The sequence below is a fragment of the Amblyomma mixtum genome, chromosome 3, assembly GCF_055824585.1.
Source record: "Amblyomma mixtum isolate Tamu chromosome 3, ASM5582458v1, whole genome shotgun sequence".
In the NCBI taxonomy this organism is placed as follows: domain Eukaryota; kingdom Metazoa; phylum Arthropoda; class Arachnida; order Ixodida; family Ixodidae; genus Amblyomma; species Amblyomma mixtum.
Window position 1 is genome coordinate 266,325,288 of NC_143014.1, and position 8,645 is coordinate 266,333,932.

Below are 8,645 nucleotides of genomic sequence, written 5' to 3' on the forward strand. Positions count from 1 at the left end.
AAATTATTTCTAGTGAGTAATTCGACCACATGCCGATACAACCATCGCACTTATGTACATTGCTGCGATTTTCACAAAAATTCCAATAACGCAAGTATATTACCCCTGCAACATGCCTGTAGAAAGAAGAATCACTTCAGCGTAGGTGTGCTCAAACAAACTTTAAAGGCGATTCAGAATAGCGACCGAAGCAGAGAGTTCGGGATTACAGAGAAGGCTTCCGAGTTTTTGAGCGTCCTTACACCCGATTCTTCATGACTGAATGGCCTTGACTGCAATGTAGGCTTTGAAGTTAGGTGCTGTTTTGGCTTTTTGCTCAGTTACACGGAAGTCTGAGCTTTATCGTGCGTTTCCTGCAATAGAATCCAAAAGTTTGCCCTGGACTGCTAGTGCTATGTTACCGTATTTACTCTAATATAGGTCAATGCCTTGTTGAAATGGGCACCTCAAATTCGGAAACCAGAGAAAGAAACAGAATTCGAATGTCGCGCCGGAGACAAACGTATGATCCAAGGCAACATGATTCAGTTAAGACGACCGGCGCAACGCATAGTATATAAGAGCTGTGACAGCGCCACACGCAAGTTGCTACCGAAATTTCACACTTCGTTCTGAGCAATAGAACAACCGAGGTACAAAAACTGTTATTTCGTTCGATTAAAGTAAACCAGGCAAGCAAAACGTCGGAAGTGTCGCGGCGAGGGCGAACATTGACGAGAGCAGACTTAACCAGCGATGCAACACGCATGGCGCTGCAGCAAGTGAAAAGGCGCTCCGGTTGTTTTCCCGAGCATCTAGCTCCGTTTTCGGCACTCTTCGACAACTGCTCTTAAAAGATGACGGCTCGCTGAAGCGCTAGGAGAAGATTCCTTTTTGCACGTGACCCCGGTTTGGGCTGCGACGGCGCGGCGAGCCTCCGTGTTCATCTTCGTACGGGCCTCACCTGAGCATCCTTCTTTTGCAAAAGAAACGGAAATGGTGCCTTCGCGTAGTATTGTTAGCAGCAGGCGAACTTTATGGTGAATACTCGAAGGGATGCGGAAGACGGGAACTTTCCCCAGGAGTGTTCTTCGTCTCGTTCTCTCCCTTCATTTTCGGCGTTTACAGTTGTGTACACCTTGGTTTGGCCATGATTCGCGTATTCGTCTAGCCCCGAGTATGAAGAGCGCGAATTTGGAAAAGCAGTTGATCTAAAGGCGAATAAATATCATAGGTAACAGGATAGGGTTAATATTGTGTGCACTAAGGAAAGGTTCTAAAATGTCTACCAAGGCATACCCTAAAATATTTTTCTAGCCTCAGCCGCTGTCAAATGGCAAAATTCTGCCTTATGCAGCCAGTTTTTCGAAAACAAAACACCTAAGGCACCGTTTAGGTAGACACTGGGGCTTTTTCACGTGTACGCAGTGAAGGACACCAATGTTTTCATTACTGGGCAGCTCATGCAATGCTTTAAGGGGAAAATTATCGAGCCACCAAAAGTCAGCGAAGCTTTTATTCTTCACACCTAGAAAAGCACGTATAGTAAGATAAAAACACGACGCACGTTCTCTGGAAGGGTGCTTATGTTGACGCTACAGTCGTTACCCGCATTAATAACCTTGACACCATGTCCGACGCAGCTTAAAAAGGAGGCCCAATTACACGTGAGTCAAACGTTACACCGAAAACGCATAAGCAGTGATTCTGGAAGATAGGAACAGCGCAAGTTGATAACCTCACTGCTTCTCATTGAAAGTGCAGGTGGCACTTATTCGCTAAAAATTCACCTTTAATGCTACAAAATACAGTGGGGTAGATGGTGTCATCACCATCTGCCCCACTACGCCCACAGAAGGGAAACTATTTCTCCCATGTCTTTCCAATCCCTGTCCTTTGCAAGCTGCGGCCACCACATCCCCGGGAACTTCTTACTCTAAACAGCCCAAAAACTTTCCACCGCCTCCTGCTAAGCTTCCCTTCTCTTGAAATCCACTCCGTTGCCTGTAACTACTAGCGGTTATCTAGCCTTCGCAATACATGGCCTGTTAATGTCCACTCCTTCCTCTTGATTTCGACTAAAATATCGTTTACCCGCGCATGTCCCCTCACCTACTCTGTCCGCTTCCTCCGTATTAACGCTACACGTATCAATTTTATTTCCATTGGTAGCCAGCTTATTCTTAAGCTCGGCCCTTTTCGTTAGCCTCCCCGTTTCTTTCTCCGAGCACCGGTATATTACAGGTGCTGCATACTTGTCTCTGGACGAATATTGGCAAACTACCATTCATGATCTGAGGGAATCATCCAAATGCGCTCCTTCTGAGTTATTTCCCTTTCATGATGCGAATCAGCCGTCACATCCTGCTCTAAGTAAACGTATTTCCTTATCACTTTCAGGACCTCACTACCAATTCTGGACTGCTGATCCAATTGCAGACTGCTAAAGATTAATTTGCTTTTCGGCATTTTAATTTTAGAACAACAGTTCTGCTCTGACTACATAACACACTAATCATTCTTTCCAGCTCATCTTCTGAGTGACCTAGCACGGCAATGTCATCAGTGCATCTCATATTACATGGGCATCTAGTCCTCTGATTACTTCCTGCATACAGGTGGTGAATACCATTGGCGAGATTGTGTCTCCCTGCCCGACACCCTTCTTTATTGGAATTTATATGGCTCACTTTATGGAGGACTACAGGACCTGTGCAGGCGTTATAATATCGCTGAATATTTTCACATACGACTCTTCTACACCCTTATTCCGCAATTTCTGCATGACTACTGAGGTTTCCACAGAGTCAAATGCTTCCTCGTAAGCCATGAAGACTATATATAGGGGTTGATTATATTCTGCGCATTTGTCTATCACCCGATTGATAGTGTGATTATGGTCTACTGTTGAGTATCCTTAACGAAAGCCTCCCTTATTACTGGGTTGATTGAAGACTTAGATTGTCTTCACTCTATTGGCGATTACCTTAGTAGATCCCGTGTAAACAATGTACAGCAAGCTGATTGGTCTTATTTATCCTGTCCCTAACGTCTCCTATCTCATTAATTAAGTTAATGTTAGCCTTCTTCCATACATCTGGTACGGTCGAAGTCATAAGGTTTTTGCGTATACATGGTGGTCAGTTTTTCTAGCACAATCTCTCCTCCGTTCGTCAGCACATCTTCAGTTACCTGATCCCCACCCGCTGCTTTCCCACTTCGCCTAAGACTTTCCTTACTTCCTATTTCGTTACTGGCGGGAAGTCGCATTGCTGTGCACTTCCGCCTGTCTCATTGACGTTCAGATCACTTTGGCTACTGAAGAGATTTGTTTAGGTTTATGACGGTTTAACGTCCCAAAGCCATTCAGTCTACGAGGGACGCCGTAATGAAGAGCTCCGGAAATTTCGACCACCTGGGGTGTATAGATGATTTAACTATCTTATCAATATTGCTAATGATATTGCCCTCTTTGTCTCATATCGTGTGCGTCTGGTTTTCACCTACGCCAATTTTTCTCTTCACCGCTTTTCCGTTCTTTAGAGTATGCTCGATTTTCCCTATATTAAAATTCCATGTTGGTAACCTTGCGAATGTTCATTAACCTGATACGTCTGCCTGTTCTATTCTGTCTGTAGAGTTAGGCGCTTTCATTTCTTGGTGTTTCTTAAGAGATATTTCGTCGGCTGAGAGAGGTTGCCGGTACCCTGTCGAACTATCCTACCGCCTACTTCTACTACGCGCTCCGTAACCATAGGTGCAAAATTGCGTTCATTTTTTTTTTACACCCTGAAGCTTGTCTTGCTCAGTTAAAGCCGGATATCTGTACTGCAGTGATATCCTGAATTTCTCATCTCTAACACTGTATGTGTGTGCGATACCGAGAGCTCAGAGTTCGCGGCCTAGACTTCTAAGGAGGCGCGATGGCACTGTAAGAACCCCCCCCCCCCAACCTCTTACTGCTAACTCGTTAATCGACTTCCGCTTCTCTAGTTGCTTCCGATGCTTCAGATCAGAGTGAATTCGAGAGCTTACCATTTTGTGGTCGCTATAGCGCAATTCCCCGAAGACCTCCACACTCTGCGCGATGGCAGAGTGAGAGTGCATTGAGTGGATATTCAAGAGTCTCACCGTCAAGAGTCTCACCGTTGGGACTCTTGAATATCCACTCATGTTACTTCATGATCAGTTAAATATTTCTCTTTGCGGGAAGGTGGCGCATAGGCCTGCACCACCTTCAGCTTGTGCTTGTTATGAAGCCTAATTATGATAGCTGCCACCTTCTCGTTAATACAAAAGATTTCATTTATATCCTGTTTATGAGCAATCCCACACCTAGTGCTCGTTCTTCCACTCATCCACGATAACAGACTACATGTCCGCCCCTTAGGACTCTATACGCGTCATCTTTTCTAACCACACTAAGTCCTGTGACATCCCGTTTAATACCCGCTATTTGCTCGAACAGACTGCTAGGCTAGCCTCATTGGATAAGGTTCCAGCATTTAACGTTGCTGGGTTCAGATTCCACCGGCGGCCTATCTGGAGCCCGAGATTCTTAACTCCCGCCCCTGCGTCACAGGTCACACCGCCACCTTGGTCAGTTCCTCAGCAGCCGCTGGAGGCTGGGGGCGAAGGGTGAGTTTGTTTTTTCATGGGAGGTTGTGGTCAAGCACTACGCTAGGGTGGCCAAATCCTGCGCTTTTGAGGTAGTGCGCTGTCGACTCTGGTCACCGAGTAGAGCTTGCACCCCAGGACTGGTTATGCAATTCTGTCTACAAACCAAGTTTTTCTTTTTTAAAAATAGGTAGATAGTTGCGTGGCACCGGGATATAAACCCCGCTCATCTTGCACTCTAGGCGGATCCTCTAACTTTGAGCCATTGCTTTAGCTGAAACGTAATGTGTCGCTAATCTAAAAGAAGGCCTCCACCTTCACCGCTACTCTTTAGCAGGAGACCGCAGACTTCACGCGCTGTTTCTCTCTGGCGTCGACCTTATGCAAATGTCAGGACGAGACGAGACTATTTTGGAGGTAAAAGCGGCTTCCATGTCGCCAGCGAAATTATCTTAACATTGAAATGAGAGGTAAGAAAGCGCATGCTGATACATTTTGTCCTCAGAGCATGTAAATTCACCCACAAGATAAAAGCCCTCTATGTGTTTGCTAACCAGCTGCACAATTCAGACGCCCGAATCAACACGCCAAATCAACACGCAGCCCAGGCTGCGGAACGGTGAAAGACGCCATTGCTGTTCCCTTTCCTAGTTTTGGAAAGCACGCTAGGAGCTCTATGCAGCCATTAGTTACATGCGGACGCAGCGTGGATGCGCGTCGTGAACGGTACTCACGCAATCGCACCACAGAGGCCGCAGCTGCAGCAGCCCTGCAAAGGCGCGTCCCAAGACCACCGCCGTCGGACGCGCCTGCCACAACGGCGCGCCTCCAGCCGCGTGGTGGTGGTCGGCCATGCCAAGGCCATCATAAGCAAGGTCGCCACCACCCACACGGCGACTGGAACCGCCCAAAACCGTTCTTTTGACTCCAGAAAATGCTGCGGGCGATATCTTGGTGATGGGCTGCAACAGAAAGGTCCAGACAATTTGTATAGCAACATCTATAACGAATACCTTAACGAGGTTACCTTGACATAAGCCAGCCGTGCCGCTTTCCAGAATCCGTATTTTATAGACTGCAAACGGGCGCATGTCGTCGGAGTTTTCTGATTTATATAACAGGTACTTCTCAATAAGGTCTCATTGTTGAGAAAGCAAAGTCAATTAATTGCCTATCGTACCCGCCCAGTTATACGCAATAGCGATAAAGCGCCCGCGCCACAGAGAAGCCGGCGTCTACGTGCCCGTCCATTGTTGCGGTCGGCTTCTGTTGTCGCTATCATTGACCGCGAGCGAAAAATCCGCTAAAAATCCCCTGAGAGGCAACCTAGGTGGCAGGAGGGCCAGCTGAGGCGTGCGATCTTCTGGCGTGACCACAACCTGCCGCCAGATTGGGAGCAATTTGGGCGCGAGAGGTTGCTCGAAAAGAGAAATAGGTGTGGCACGATCCCCACCAGTAACAGCACGCGCCATCGAAGGGTAGTGGCGCGTCGCTTGACCGCTGGACCACTGCGCCAGAAGTGGTGTGAGGAGTCCAGGGCATGGTGTTACCTATTCTAACACCATGCTAGGGTATCTCTGAATGTTAAGTAGAGAATGACCAGTTCCGCATATATGGGGATGAACTCGTTAATTCAATCGCGTCATGCTCTAAAGGCGGAGCTTAAGTGTATCCTGTAACTTCACTGCAGTTACGCTATTCGGAGCATTTTCAGATATAAGGCAAGCGTAAGTACACTACCTATCCGTAATTACGTCCTGAAGCTTGCAGTGTGGCAGGCAGGTTGTGGGCAACCTGCCAGGTGCGCACACCTAGCAGGCGTTCACCTGAGTGAAGGCCTCGGGGAAGGCTTTCAAGGTAAATGCCTTCCAGGTAATGGTCTTCAGCTCAATTTTCTTTAGCACGTATGGACCTTAAGTACTGACCGCAAAGAGTGCTATACTCTACGATATTCCGCGCTTAGCTATGTCAAACCGTTTGTTGTATTTTGTATTGTGTGGAACTCTCCCTTCAAGTTACAGAGCGTGACAACAGTGAGCTTGCTGGTGATGTTCAGATATGTAGTGTGTTCCCCGGTTGAGACCGAGTACGATGTCGGCCAAGTCGTCTATTCGAAGGAATTCAGTATAGAAAATTTTGAAAATGCCTCACCGTGGCGGTCACTGGGAGGGCGGCTAACGGCTCTGCCTGGATGGGTTCAGTTGCGGGCGGATATTTGTCGTGGGGTCCACGCTCCTTCTCCTGGAGTGAGTTGGTGCCGCCCATCGCCAGCGCCGAGTGCTCCGTGTGCGCGGTGGCTGATCCGGGCAGAGGCAAGGCGTTGGGAGAGCCCAGTCACCGGCGACTGCCAAGATGAAAACGGCGTGGTAGTCGTTGTGTCACCACCCCTGCAGTCACAGAGGCTGACTCTTTGTTCAGCAACAGCCAGGCAACCACGCAATCTGGAGCCTGTTCAACGGTGCGGAGTCTGCGCGCCATGGGTTGATCGAACGGCAGTAGGGAGAAGCCTTCGACGAAAGAACCTCCGACCAGGCTTGGACTGTGGGAAGAGGAGAGCGGGTTGTTGTTGTTGTTGTAGCCTACAACAGAATGGCACATACCCACTCTGGGGGATCGGCCAAGAATCGGGTGGTAAAGGTTGGTATTCACCTGTACGTAGTAAAGGCCACAAATTTTAAATTCTTAGCCTAGGGGAGAAAGAAACGGAGGGAAAAGAAAATGAAGGTAGGTGTCTCGGAAAAAAAAAACTGAAGATCCATGCTGAATCAGAATGCGTCCCTAATTTCATGAATGATTGAAACGCGTATTTTACTGGAAGACAGCACGTGCACATTCCTCGAGGCACCTGTGCGGGCATGTGGCCCCACAGTTGTCACGACATTTCGCACAGTGTACTCAGCAATGTCACCATATAATGCGCCGCTAAAACGCAATAAATAACGTTATAATATGTATGCTACTTCTTTCTCCTATATGTAAAAAACTTCAGGATTAGATCAGCCATGCCACTATATTACAACATGAGTGCCAATTCTCAACACACACGTTTGAAGACGTGATAAATGTGATGCAGCTTTGTACAAGAAGATGTTAATAAATTAGGTTAGTAAAAAGCATATCGGAATAAAAATTGCTTCAATCTGAATTTTATGCATAACAAAAGACCTAACTGCTCCCATTGCTTTAAAATGACACGAGGAAATATGTAACAACTTCCTTCTCTGTACATTTTGAAAGACACATTAATATGAAAGGTAATTCTTGTTTAAGTAGCGCGTAATGAAGCACCGAACAAAGCCTGAGCTGACTAAAAGCTTAATGCCACACGGGATGGAAAAAAAGATGTTACACGAAATTCTATGCGCGCTAACTTGTTTCAACCTGGGAAACTGCTATCCGGACATGTTGAATTTCCTCTCTTCAAAGAGCGTCTCAAACCAAAGCGAACACTAAGGTGAGCACGCAGCCAAGTAGTGCTGTTACCAATAAAAGCTTACAAATATCAGCGCTTTGTGTGTGTTATCCTCGGTCGTCTTTGCACCGTATGGCTTCCGAGCTGTGATAGCCACCACTTTCCCACTAGGTTTTCCCGCTAGGTCACTGTCGAATGGTCCTCTTAGTAGCAATCGTAACTTCACAGCAATATTTAGAGTGCTTAAGTAGATTGTAGTGCATGTCGGCGCGCTTCGGAATGGGTGCAACAAATTTTACAAATCTGAGCGCACTTTGCGCGACGACAAACATAAGGCTCACTGGAAAAACCGCAACACACGCCCGAACGGCTTCTTCTTCGTGCGTCTAACCTATTAACGCGCAATAATGAGAAAACGAACCTTCATGATTCAGTTAATGTAACTTGAGCCTTCTCACACCTTCCGTGCAACACAGTAAATACAAGAGTTAGGCGGCGTCCGCCGGAGCTGCGCGATTGGCTTGTGGGCACGAGAAGTGAATACCGTAGCGAAGACCGGCACCTCGTGCTCTTAGCGCTCAAATCACAAAGAACAAATTGTGCCACGAAGTGTAAATTCATTCATTCCACGCAACAG